Raw genomic sequence first — 11,568 nt, 5'->3', positions numbered from 1 at the left:
AGTGATAATTCAAACCCCTTCCCCCTTTCCAGAAAAAGTGCGTAAGTGTGAAAATCAAACACATCCCAGCACAGGAATACATGGGGTTTCACACTTGGGATTCTGAAAAGCACCAATTTATTGTCACTTTTCCCCTTTTTATTTTTTATTTATATATTTATTTTAATTAAGTAGGCTCCACAACCAAGGTGCCGCTTGAACCCATCGCCCCAAAATTACGAGTTGCATGCTTTACCCAGGGAGCCAGGCAGGCGCCCCACTTTTCCCCTTTTCAAACAGCACCTGGCCCACCCCCCACCCCCACCTTCAGTGGGTGGGTAATGGTAGGAGTCTGGTCCAAGACTGAGGCTTGGTCCCTAGCATGTGCTGGGCACACAGTAGGGGCTCATTCAATGCTGATAGCCTCACTGCGCTGTTCACGTTTGCCTGTATTTGCCCCCCACAAACTCCTTCCCCACCTTCCACGCTCACCATACACTCGTTGGCCCCCAGGAGGGAGAGGCGAAGTCGGGCCGACACTGCGTGTCCCTCGTCCGCGAGGGGCCATGGGGAATCCCTCCTAGGCCGATGGGCCAGGGCAAGGGCCTCCCCTTCCCCCCACCGATCCCTCCCGTCGTCAAAGCCGAGCTCCTCACCTGCTCCTGGCCCGGCGCCTGCGGCCGGCTCACTGGCTGCGAAGCGTTTCGGGGACGACGGCCAGTCGCTAAGTCTCTGGGCTAGCTCTCGGCCTCGCAGGGGAACCCGCGGCGGGGGGGCGGTGCCGGGGCGGTCCTAGGAGTCCCCGCCCCTCGGCCCCAGCCGCTGAGAGTCAGGGACCCCCGCCCTCCTGCGCGCGTCCGACTGGCCAGGCGCCCCGCCAGCCCGCGCGGTGGGAGCGCGCGTGGAGTGCACCTGCCGGGAGTGCCTCGGTTCCTGGAGGGGACCTGCTATGCCCCACAACACACAGGTGAAGTCGCTCGATTAGAAGGGGCCACCTTGTGCGGCTTGGATCCCAAATAAACTTGTAGAAGCGGAAGGATCCTTGGACTTCCAACCCCATCTCAGGCTGGACGGTGGGAAAGGAAGGAGCGTTCAGTATCCCAAGCTGCTCCCCTACAGACCTCCTCTCTTTTACTTTTAACCCATTGTGAGCAGGGGCCGTCATACCATTTTCCAGATAAGGACTGAGGGCTCCCCCCCAAGTTAGACAGCTGGTGAGTGGCACAGCCCAGCCTTGAACCTGGGTCTTTGGGTCTTCCTCCAGGCCATTCAAAATGTTAAGGGCGAGGTGGGCCGAGGAGGCCCTCTGTGTGTGAGGTGGGGGGAATTAAAAATGAAAGGGTTGTGCCTCTGAGGGCAGAGCCTGGGGAGGGAGGCTAAGGGGAAGGGGAGCTCCCAGTAGGTGTGGTATGGAACTGGGGCTGGAGGCACTCTCTTGCCTGGGTAGCTGGGCTTCCTGCTTGGGAGGGAGGTCAGACAGATCCAAGTGCATCTTGACCGACTCGAGGCCATTTCTAATTTCTCTGAGCCCCCGTTTCCCCATCTATAATATGTGGATAATAGTACACAAGTCAAGGGGCTGCTGTGTGATTTAAGCGACGTTGACAAAGCCTGTGGCTTGTACGCGGTGCCAGGCATACAGTACGTCTGGCATTCTTGTCAGAATTTCCCTTACGGTGTTACAGTAGCTTGCTGGCAGCGCAATGGTTTATGGGTCCCCCCCCATTTTTTCTGTTGTGGTAAAACACATAGAATAAAATTTACCATCTTATGATGGCTATTTATTTATTTATTTAAAGATTTTATTTATTTATTTGAGGGAGAGAGCGTGAGAGAGCATGGGGGGGCAGGGGAGAGGGAGAAGCGGGCTCCCTGCTGAGCTTGGTCCCAGGACTCTGGGATCTCTACCTGAGCGGACAGCAGACAGACGCTTAACCCACGGAGCCACCCAGCGCCCCATATGATGGTTTAGTTTTCAAAGAAAAGGGGAGGGAATCAAACTGGATGATATATTAGTGTTCAGTGTGCCCTTCCAGCTTTGTCCAGGTTTGAGAATTTTCAAAATAAAATTGGGAGATAGGAGGTCCCCATTGGGGCAGAGTTCTGCGCATTTCCCAGGTTCCTGGGCCTGCAGAATGTCTGCAGGACTTGGCTGTCCCTTGTCTTTGTGGCCCACCCACACCCCACCCAGCGTGGAGCCCTTGCTGCCTGGCCGCTGTGGGCCCGCCCACATTGGCACTCTCGTTCAAGACGGGTGGGGGTCCCATTTTTACATACATGCCAACTGAACACAGCAAGGAAGAGGTGAACCCCAGGTCTGCCTTTCTGGGGTGGGCTTTGTATCTACCCCAACTCTCCCAGCCTCCTTGTATGCCTTCTGACTCTCCCCGCCTTCTCCAATCTCTCCCCGGTGGCCTGAGTTACCACCTTCCCAGCCTTGGTAACGCCCCTGCCTGGGGGCTCTGGGCCAACTCCCTTCCTTTAGCAGGGTCACGTTTCCTAGGAGTCACTCCTGGAGATGGCTAAGTACCAGGGCGTGGGGGGAGGGGACCTGCATGGACCCTCCGCCGTGGAGACCAGTTTGGGACCTGTTCTATCCTAATCTCTCCGCCCCAGAGCCTGGGTATTGTCTGACTGGCAGCCTACGGCCATTCATCGTGCCTGTGGTGGTTCTGACAGGCCTCTTGTCTCCTTAGATAGGGCCTGGAGGCTGTGAGTGAGTGATAGCCATTGGGGTCCCTGGGCTCATTGTGTAGATGGGGTGGGGGCCACGGGGGCAGCCAGGGGTGTGCTCATCCCGGAGCCTGGCCCTGCCCCGGCCCCTCAGCTAAGTTGTCCATAGCCCAAGCATAGAAATTTTGGAAGGAGGAGCTGGCAACTGGACATTTTCACTTTGGGGTTGCCACAAACCCAACAGAATTGGCACTTGGCCATCAGCCAACTTTTCTGTGACCTGGACAAGTCTCTGTACCCTGTGTCTTGTCACACAGAATGTAGAGAACCACCCCCTTTTCTCAGGGACATAAAGGGGGGCAGTGAGGTGAGATGTGTGAGTATCAGGGTTGGGGGAGCCCCACAACCTGACCCAGTTGTCATTTTTCTCTGGCGGCGACTGGCTCCTGCTCTGTAGATAAGAGAGAGTCCCTTCTCCTGCCCCCACCCCTGCATACCCCGATTGCTGAGAAACTGGATGTGCTCAGAACCAGCCCTGCCTCCCCTCTTGCCCACTCCAGCCCCTTCTTCACTCAGCAATTCTATTCTGAGAATTTATGGAAAAATCTCACAGTAAGCTGCCTGACATCGGTCTTCATGACGATTTTTTGGATGTGACACCAAACCCGTAGGCAACAAAGGCAAAAATGAACGAGTGGAACCAGATCAAACTAAAAAGCGTCTACACAGCAAGGGAAGCCATCAACAACATGAAAAGGAGAGTTACTGAATGGGAGAAAATATTTGCAAACTGTGTATCTGATAGTTAATATCCGAAATACGCGAAGAAGTCGTACAACCCCATAGCAAGACGAGCAAACAAGCAAAAAACCATCCAATTAAAAAATGGGCAGAGGTTCTGAATAGACATGTTTCCCAAGAAAACATATCGACAGGTGCAACAGACCCCTGAAAAGACGCTCAATATCGGGGAAATGCAAATCCAAACCATAGTGAGATTTCACCTCACTCCTGCCACAATGGCTTTCACCAAAGAGACGAGAAAAGACGCGAGTTCTGAGGATGTAGAGAAAAGGGAACCCTTGTGTTCTGTTGGTGGGAGTGGAGATTGGTGCAGCCACCGTGGAAAACAGTGTGGGAGTGCCTAGAAAAATTAAAAGTAGAACTACCATGTGATCCAGCAGTTTGGGTTCTGGGTGTTTATCTGAAGAAAAAGAAAACACTAACTGGCCAAGATACCTGCATTCCCGTGTTCGCTGCAGTATTATTGACAATATCACAGGTCATGGAAACAACCTAACGTCTCTTTGACAGATGAATGGATAAAGAAGACGTGGTGTATATGTATTGGAATATATATTGGTGGGTACATGTAATATGAAATATTATTCAGCCATCAAAAAGAATGAAATCTTGGGGCACCTGGGTGGCACAGCGGTTAAGCGTCTGCCTTCGGCTCAGGGCGTGATCCCGGCGTTCTGGGATCGAGCCCCACATCAGGCTCCTCCGCTAGGAGCCTGCTTCTTCCTCTCCCACTCCCCCTGCTTGTGTTCCCTCTCTCGCTGGCTGTCTCTCTATCTCTGTCGAATGAATAAATAAAATCTTTAAAAAAAAAAAAAAAGAATGAAATCTTGCCATTTGTGACAACATGGATGGACCTTGAGGGCATTATGCTAAATGAAATAAGATAGAGAAAGACAAATACTATATAATCTCACTTATATGTGCTGTCTAAACACAAAAGCAAACCAAACCACTGAGCTCATAGACACAGAGAACAGATTGCTTGTTGCCAGAGCTGGTAGGTGGGGGAAGGGCAAAATGGGCAAAAGGAATCAAAAGGTACAAACTTCCAGTTAAAAAATAAGTAGGTCATGGGGGTGTAATGTACAGCACAGCGGCTCTAATTATTAATACCGTAGTGCATAGTTGAAAGTTGCTGAGAGAATGGATCTTAAAAGTTGTCAACATAAGAAAAGAAATTCCTGTATGTATGGTGTGAGGAATGTTAACTTATGGTGGTGAACATTTTGCAATCTAGACAAATATTTAATCACTACTCTATATACCTAAAACTATTATGTTGTATGTCAATTATACCTCAATTAAAAAAAAAAGTAGGAAGCTAAAATTGTGTGTCATATAATTGTAATTAAGTACAACTCTATGTAGACTAGCAGATATTGTTGGTAACTGACATAGCATTTGTGTCCTTCTGCTTTGTTTTCAAAATGCTCTTTCCCAGCCTCCCTTGCAGCAGTGAGGGGTCATGTTACCACTAAGATGTAAACTAAAGTCTTCTGGCAGAATTCAGGGAAATATTTTGCTTTTCTGATAAAAGGGATTGTTACTGTTTTCACCATCCTCTCCCCCTAATTTCTTCGTCTTCTTTTTTTTTAAATCTCTTCTGTCTTGAATGCAGGTGAGGTGCCTGGAGCTGTAGCAGCTATGTTGTGACCATGAGGCCACAAGCATGTCAAAAGGCAACCTATGAAGGATGATAGGAACATCAAGATTGAAATACCATGGGTCCATGACATCATTGTGCTGCCTCCCAACCTAGAGACCACCTACTGCCAGTCTTTTGTCGTATAAGGAAAATAAGCCCCCATTTATTCAAAGCGCTGTTGTTAGTTGCAGCTGAGAGCATTCGCAACTGGTACATGAACAAAGACATGAAAATACACTGGACGGCGTACGAGATTTGGAGGTAGACAAACTAGGATTCAAATCCCATTTCTCGGGGCGCCTGGGTGGCACAGCGGTTAAGCGGCTGCCTTCCGCTCAGGGCGTGATCCCGGCGTTGTGGGATCGAGCCCCACATCAGGCTCCTCCGCTATGAGCCTGCTTCTTCCTCTCCCACTCCCCCTGCTTGTGTTCCCTCTCTTGCTGGCTGTCTCTATCTCTGTCAAATAAACAAAATCTTAAAAAAAAAAAAAAAATCCCATTTCTCCCACTCTGTTAGCATATCTGTGACTTCAGGCAAGCCGCTTCACCTCTGAGCCTCAGTTTCCTCAGCAATAAAATGGAGCTAAGGCCAGCCACCTGTTGGGCTTTTCAAGGCTAGAATGACGTGGTAGATTTGGAAGTGCTTAGTGAACAGCAAAGTGATATTTGGGTTTGGTCTTAACAAACTAAAAGTGAACGAATGTAAAAACAATAAATGAGCTATTGTGTTAGAAAGGGGACTTGGTCATGAACTTTTTTCTTTTTCTTTCTAATTCTTTCTTTCTTTCTTTCTTGCATTCATTCATTCATTCATTTTTGTTCCAGATACTCTTCAAGGCTGCTCTGGCTCTCTCTCTTCTGGGCAGGTGACCCCCGGCTTGGCGTGGAAGGGTCTGGACCTGAGACAGAGGGCTGCTTTCCGGTCCCGTGTGAAGGTGGCGGTAGGTGGAGCTCGAGGCTCGTGGCAGAGCGGGGCCGGGGTGCTGGGCTCTTCACCTGGTCCTGGCAGGCGGGCGGGCACTGGGGAGGCTCAGCATCAGCGGCTGTGACTCGAGGTAAAAATAATCAGGGAAGGACAGCTGCTTCCTTGTCAGCAACCAAGAGGGAAATAAAGCTCATGTCCCCTCCAGCGAAAACCTGCTCTCCAGGTCCCCTGGCTCCTGCCACCAACTGCTCGACGTCTGCGTGCCAATCCAATTTGAACGCCTGCGACTCACCCCAGAGAGGGCTTATTTTAACTTCATCAAGCGCAGAGAAAAACATCCAGACTGGAGTAAATGGGACGAAGGAGCAGCTGCTCGGGGGCCCAGGCTGGAAATGGGGTCCAGGGCTTCTGCCCCTCCTGTGGTTGGACTTGGGGATCCCCTCCTCCTAATCGGGTTCAACAATCACCCATGTGGTTAATGGAGCCAAGGCTCAGGGAGCGTCTAGTGGGCGTTCCCTGAAATCAAGGGGGTAAGTTAACAACTCGGCCCCGCTCCGAAGTTCCTCTGATGTCCTCAGCCTCCTCTCCTGTTCCCTGTCTTCTCCAGCGCCCTCTCTGGGGCTGTGTCCGGCTTTCCGTGAAGGCCCAGACTTGCGTTTTCTCACACTTCATGCCTTTGCATGCCACGCCTTCCACCCGAGCTGCCTTTCCTGTTTCTTCGCCTGGTGGGTGTCCGCAAGTCCTAGAGAGTCCCCAGGCATTCCTTAAGACCAGCTCAGGTGTCACAGGCTGCTTCCCCACCCCTCCGGGCAGATGGAGTTTTCTCTGTGGGGTCCCGCGGGATTTTGTTCGTCCTTCTGTTTTAACAAGGAACTGGGGTGTCTCCCCACCTTCCTTCCTTTCTTCTCCTTCTCTCTGCTTCCCTTGTTTCCAACAACCACACTGAGCCTCTCCTCTCCACCAGGCCCTGTGCTGACTGCTTGGGGCAGATGCGAATCGCTGCCCTCACGTGGCGTCCGTGTGGACGGTTGTCAGAGTGACAAGAGGTGATTCGTGGGCTGTGGGGACAGGCCAGCAACGCGGCTGCCCAGAAACAGCTGCCTCCAGATGACAAAGCGAAGAATCACGTTTGTTTGTGTCTCTTTTTTTCCTCCTTTGTTGTTGTTTTCTTTTAATCAAGGGGTGAGGACAAGAGACATTCTGACTTCCACTCCAATTCCTGGAGACTCACGGTTTTAGTGTATTCATTTCTCTAAATTTTAAATGGTAATACATATCAAATAAACCGTAAATTAAATAAAAAACAAAAATTGAGCTAATAAGAAAAATCATTTTAAAGTTAAGGTTTACTTTTTCCTGGCTCAGTCTCTAAGGCCTGCCTCCCCAGGGGGGCGTTTCTTCAGCCCAGCGGTTAGGTTAGGTTAGGTTAGGTTAGGTTAGGAGCAGAGTGTCCTGGGCTCCACCAGGGTGGAGAGCCTGTGTCCTGCTCCCTCCCTGTTCGGGCTTGATGATCTGTGACCCCCATGGCCAAGCCTGGGGGGAGTCAGTCGTGCTGGGACAGGGCTCTGGGCTGGATAGAGGTGGTCTGTTTTTGCATGTTTGGTAATTCGGAACATCTGAAAGATTGTTTTTTAGGTCTCATTGAAATGTCCTGGCATCCAGGAGAGTATGTCAACACATCCCAGGCTCAGTCTTTGCTGGGGGCAGGGGTGTGTGTGTGTGTGTGTGTGTGTGTGTGTGTGTGTGCAGATAACGGGTGGGGAGGGTGGGTACTGCTGAGGTAGGCCTTTTGGAGGATGGGTAGATGGGGTGAGAGGCAGAAGATGGGATCCTAGGTGTGTGTGGGGTTGGCAGGGGGGAAGCAACGACAAGCCAGGAGATAGAAATGAGGGAACTGGTGTGGTGCCTCAGAGAGGTAAAGCAACTCACCCAAGGCCACACAGCTGGAGGAGGGGGCTTTGACCTCAGCTCTGTCCGACTCCAACACACACTCATCTTCTGTGAGTAATGGGCAGGGCTAGCTTGAGACATGATCCCTGGGGTTGACCTTGGAGTCTTCCATGGCTTTGTCCTCTTCACGCCACGTGCGGTGGCCTCCGGATGGACCTCCTTGCAAGAGGTCGGACTGACCCCAGTGGGTTCCTTCATGATCTCCACTGGGTGGGGAAGCTGTTCTGTTAAGACTGAACTACTACAGAGTAGGGTGGAGAGGGCCCAGCCCGGGAGCCAGGCGAACTGGGATTCCCTGCACCCATCACTTCCCACGTCTTTGGGGGAATCCTCCTCCCCCACCATTCATGTGATCCCACACCCGCTGCCCCTCCTCAAAAGCAAGCAACAGACAAGTGACACAAACACACCAACAGTGGGCTCGGGCCATGGTCTGGCCGTGTCTCTGGTCATGTGTGTGTGTGACACCAGCTGTGCCATTCAGAGCTCTGCCCTAGGTGTCATGTGGAGTGTAGAGAGAAGGGGTCCTGACTCCGGGTTTTCTGAGTAAGAACGATGTAAAATAACTGCTTGTGCCCAGGTTTCCTGCGGTTAAGTTGAGCTGCAGCCAACAAAAATTCTAAATAAGAACAGTTTAAACCTGCAAGGGTTGGTTTGTTTATCACGGAAAAGACGTCTGGTGGTGGCCAGGCCGAGGCTCAGATTACTGGCATGGACATGCAGCCTCAGGTCGTGGCCCAAAATGGTTACCAGAGCTCCAGCCATTACACCCATGTTTTAGGCAACAAGGGGGAGGAAAGTGGGGAAGAGCAAGAGAGGTGCTCCTTCCGGCTGAGTCAGCTTGCCTTCCCTTACGGCGACCTTCCCAAAAGTACCGTAGAATACTTCCATTTACGTATTACTGGTCACAAGGGAGGAATGTTATTTACCACCGGAGCATTTTCCTGTCCAAATAAAACCAGGTTTTCAGCTCTGCCACAGGCTACCTGTCCTGTCCTATCTGTACGCAGTGGGAGGGGATAAAGCCAAGCCAAGAGGAGGGCACTCAGGAGATAGGAGACAGAAAGGAACAACCACGCAGAGACGGAGGGAGGGTGGATGGGAGAGAAAGAGAGAGGCAGAGAGGCAGGGGGATGAGGACCTCACTGAGCCCCAGAAGCCAGCCCCGCCCCCCCCTTGCCGCCCTCCTGCATCAACACCTGCTCTCCTTTTTCTCCAGCCAGGTTGAACGGAGTCTCTCTCTCTCCTAACTGGAAGAGTACGCTGACCTTGGGCGAGGATTTACATTTTTTGGAGCCTTGATTTTTTTCTTCTGAGAAATGGGGATCCTATTGCCCACCAGGTGGAGCTGTGACAAAGACTAACGGTGACAGGATCTTCCAGGCGCTGCGTTGGGGAGCGCTGCCCAAGCAGCCTGGTGCCCTGGGGGACCTCCTGGTACTGCCCCGCCATCACCGAGAGTTTACGTGGAAACTGCCTCCTGTCTCACCCAGGGAGCTGGCCAGGCTCGGGCGAGTTTTCTGGACACCTGAGCAGTGGGGTGAGAACTGAAGAAGCCCGGAACTGGAGAGAAGGGTGGGGCAGAGCCGGAGACGTGCCAGGAGCAGAGACACGGCCACTGCCACCGGGTGGTTTGAGCGCGGGTCAGACCCTGACGCTGGCAGTGCCAGGGGGCCAGCCCACTGGGAATCCATTTTCAGGTTTGACGCTATGGTGGACCTGGTCCGGGCCCCTTTCCCCCTCACTCTGGGAACAGCGCTTGATTTTTGGGGCGCCCCCTTCATGGTTAGCCCCTGTGGGGTTGGGAGGGGCTGCCCCGCTCCATTCTCCATGGGTGGTATTTGCTTTCTATCGCTGCCACAGCAAACACACCAACGTAGCAGCTCCAAACACCACCGGTCCGCGATCTCACAGTTCCGCAGGTCAGAAGTCTAGGTTGGCTCAATGGGCTCCTCTGCCCCAGGTCTCCCAAGGTCAAAATCAAGGTGTTGGCTGGGCTGCATGTTTTTCTGGAGGTTCTGTGGGTCAATCGCTTGCAAGCCCATTCAGGGTGTTGGCCAGATTCTGTTCCTGTGGCTGTGGGACTGAGGTCCCCATTTCCTTGCTGGCTGTCAGCAGACGCTGGGCTTTGTCCTAGTGGCGGGCCGCAGTCCTTATGCTTCTCACGTGGCCCCTCCAGGAAAGCAGGGCAAGTCCCTTCCTGCTTCATGTTTTGCCGACTTCCCTTTCTTTGTCCTCCTCTTCTGCCTTCCTCTTCGGTCCCCTCTCCTTTCTGCTGTTTCTGCTTTTGTCTTCTGCTTTTAAGGGCTCCTGTGGTTACATTGGGCCACCTGGATAATCCAGTGTGATCTTATTTTAAGGTCAGCCGATTAATGACCTTAGTTACATCTGCAAAGTCTACATTTCAGGGTAATGGAACCAGCTGGAGATATGTATATGTATAATATGGAGAGAAAGAGACAGAAGGACAGATTTTTTTTTTTTTTTTTAAAGAATTGGCTTATAGAGGATTATAGAGGCTTGGTAAGTCCAAGATCTTCAGGGCAGGCTGGCAGGCTGGAGACCCAGGAACGAGTCGTAATTCAAGTCCAATGGAAATCTGCTGGGAGAATTCCTTCTTGCTTTGAGGAGGTCAGGCTTTTGTTCCATTAAGCCCTTCACCTGATTTGACAAGGCCCACCCACATTCCAGAGGGAAATCTGCTTTATTCAAGGTCCACTGCTTTAAATGTGAATCTCATCCCACAACATCTTTATAAAAACATCCCAAATAATGTTTTACCCAACATCTGGGTAAATGTTGACACATAAAATTACTGTCATCAAGTAAGTAATACCTAGGGTAGTTTTTAGTTGAATAACCAACAATGGAAATCAGGTGGGGGGGCATCTTTAGAATTCTGCCTCCCACAGATGGGCAGATAACCTAGGTTCATCTAGTCAGGGTATCATTCCATGTCCCTGGCCAAGGAGATTCACTGTAGAATGGACACATGACCCGGGTGGATCCTTGGGTCTTCTATGAGAACTGCTGGGACAGTCATGCTCTTCCAAAGTGGGGCAGCCAGCCTGGGAGAATGGTGCTCGTCACCACCACACTTTAGGGAAAAGCCAAGCGAAAGCAGAGCCAAGCGAGAAGAGAGCAAAACCGAGAGCAGCAAAGAGTTCTTGAGGCCGTCTTTGTCTACTGAGTCTAGTTGTCTCTGATGTCAGCACTGATCAGTTTGGCTAAAAACCAATTCTCCAAAGCCAGTTCCCCACAAATCGATTAACGAATGATTCCATCATCAAAGAAATGGGCAATTTGCCAAATGAATCAAATGTATCTGTTAAGCAAAAATTATTTCTTTTGGGCCACCTGGGCGGCTCAGTCGGTTAAGTGTCTGCCTTCGGCTCAGGTCATGATCCCAGGGTCCTGGGGTTGGGCTCCAAGTCGGGCTTCCTGCTCAGTGGAGAGCCTGCTTTTCTCTGCCCCGCCCCCCTTCCCCCCACTCCTGCTCTCTCTTGCTCTTTCGCTCTATCTCAGGTAAATAAATAAAATCATTTAAAAAAATTATTTCCTTTAACTAGGGCTTAGAAGCAAGTCCATGACCT

This window comes from Ursus arctos, unplaced genomic scaffold, assembly GCF_023065955.2.
Source record: "Ursus arctos isolate Adak ecotype North America unplaced genomic scaffold, UrsArc2.0 scaffold_18, whole genome shotgun sequence".
NCBI lineage: Eukaryota > Metazoa > Chordata > Mammalia > Carnivora > Ursidae > Ursus > Ursus arctos.
This window is presented reverse-complemented; position numbering follows the sequence as displayed.